The 2,591-nt window shown below is 30.1% G+C and overlaps 1 protein-coding gene across 7 annotated transcripts in view; it reads left to right on the top strand.

The window, feature by feature from the left end:
* LOC106869495 (sodium channel protein para) overlaps nucleotides 1-2,591 on the top strand; it is a 383,297-nt gene that overhangs the window by 292,030 nt on the left and 88,676 nt on the right. The window lies entirely within an intron of this gene.

Below are 2,591 nucleotides of genomic sequence, written 5' to 3'. Positions count from 1 at the left end.
ATTATTATTATTATTATTATTATTATTATTATTATTATTATTATTATTATTATTATTATTATTATTATTATTATTATTATTATTATTATTATTATTATTATTATCATTATTATTATCATTATTAGCTCTAAATGTTTTTCTACAGCTTCTGGGAAGTTACCTGCATGTATTTTTTTAGCTACTTGAAAAATGGAAATATATCTGATTTTTTTTACTATACATTATTTCAGTATTGCATTTTTATTAAAATGGCCAAAGCATGACACATTATTATTATTATTATTATTACTACTACTATCATCATCAACAAATATGACTTTGTAATCAAGCAGTAACATTTAGATATAGACACAAACACATTTACACACAAATGTATGTTGCTTGAGGATATACAACGGTACACAAAAATGGGTGCATATATGTGTTTGCATGTGTGGATATGTATGCTTAATTCACATTCAAATACTAAATACATAAATACATACATGAGTGTAAGAATTTCAATAGAATTTGTATTTGTAAACATATGTAATATATACATATATATCTATGTATGATGATATATATATATATATATATATATATATATATATATGCATATAATGTGGGTGTATGTGTGTGTGTGTATATATATATCAGATTTGTGTGTAATACAATGTCAAATGATGTAAGATAATAGGTACATGCAATTAGTGCTTAAGTCAAATTTGTGCCTAAACTCCAACTTCAAATTTATGGATGTGGTTGCTGCCTAAGTGAAACTAGCTATAGGCAATGTATCAATATAGTTGGTATGTGTATAACAGAACAAAAAGACAGGCAAACAACAGGTACTGAATCATATTTTGTCATGTTCATACACCATACAGAGAAAAATCTAAATGCATAAAAGAGTATAAATAGTAGGAGGTCAGTAAAAGTTCCATTATGTGAAGTTCTTAATAGTTGCAATGTAAACAGGTAGACTCCAGGAAGAGGCAGAAGGTAAGTCTATAGTATTGATATGACATAGTTTGGAACTGAAAGAAAAATGTTGTGCAGATTTCCTTCACAGTTGTTTCAAGAATGGTGCATAATTGATACAGTTCTCTGTATGTTACCTGCATCCTAATTTTATAGCAACCTATTCCATCTTTGGAAGGTTAGTGGATTGAAGCTTGTTGAAGAAATGAATATAAATGAGGAGGAGCAGATTTATTAAGGTCTAAATCCAGAGGAAGATATGTAAATAAGAAATGCTATGTGATTATATAGATAGGAGCTAGATGTACTCATGGAGATGATATGGGAAGGATGGGACATAGAAGTGTAGCTGTGAAGTGGGGAGGATTAGGGGTTATTAGTTTGGCCAGTCTGTCAGGAGGTGGTGAAGTGTGATATAGAACTTAAAGTTAATGGGATGTGGAGTAGGATACTAAAAGATGACATATATATATATATATATATATATAAATTCAGATGAGCTATCTGTGTGGTAGGTCTAGACCAATGGTAAAAAGTTCATATGAAGTATGCAGCAATTTATTAAATCAAGGAAAGTAGGATAATGTGTATGGTATAATTTATTGCTTTGAGGGGTTTGGTCAATAAGGATTTCAAAATGTAGGTAAGAGAAATAAGAATCAAGTATTGTTTAATGTGAGAAATGGAGGAAGATATGTGGCAGTTAGTTAATGAAGGAGCCTAGTATTTATGTGGATATGAGTTGTGTGAATATATTTATGGCAGGACACTTTGATCTATGATAAAATTGGAAAGTTTCAAAGAATCTGAACACAAGTGGTAATAGCTTTTCTGACAATTTGATAGGTAATGAGGTTATGCATTAAGATCTGCATAGACCCTTTCAAGCATAAATTGCATGAGCATTATTGCTCTGATATGGCATTCCAGTATCAATGAGAGTCCAAGTAATACTATATGGTATACTATTATTCTTTATTATTTATTTATGCAGTTAGCTAGTGAGATAGATTTTTGTGTTTTTGCAGAAATAAATAAGTTAAGGTGAGTTAAATATTGACACTTAAACTTAATGGTGGCACTTACTTACATATCTTCCTCTAGTTTTAACCTTAATAAATCTGCCCCTCTTCATGTATGCTCACTTCTATAAATCTGCCTCTCCCTTTATATATTCATTTCTTTAGTGAGTTTCTACCCATTATCCTTCTAAAGATAGAATTGGTTGCCACAAAGATTTGGATGCAGAAAATTGCACCAATTATACAACAATTGTTGAAACAGCTGTAAGGATTATTCTGCACAGCATATTTTTCTTTCAGTTTCAAGACTGTCCTTGTGATAACCTTCATCTGCATGCCAAAATATCTCATATCAATACTATGGACTTATCTTCTGCCTTTTCCTATAATTCTACCTGATTACATTGCAACTTTTAAGAACATCCCATAATCAAATTTTTACTGACTTCCTGATTTTTATACTCCTTTATGCATTTGTTTTTCACTAGATTTTGTATAAATATGTTATAATCTGATTCAGTACCTGTAGCTTGCTTGTCTATTCTTTTATTCTATTTACATGCATGCACACACACACGCACACACACACACACACACACATACACA

This window comes from Octopus bimaculoides, chromosome 11, assembly GCF_001194135.2.
Source record: "Octopus bimaculoides isolate UCB-OBI-ISO-001 chromosome 11, ASM119413v2, whole genome shotgun sequence".
NCBI lineage: Eukaryota > Metazoa > Mollusca > Cephalopoda > Octopoda > Octopodidae > Octopus > Octopus bimaculoides.
Note: the sequence above shows the minus strand (reverse complement) of the source record. Positions and strands in the feature narration are given on the sequence as shown.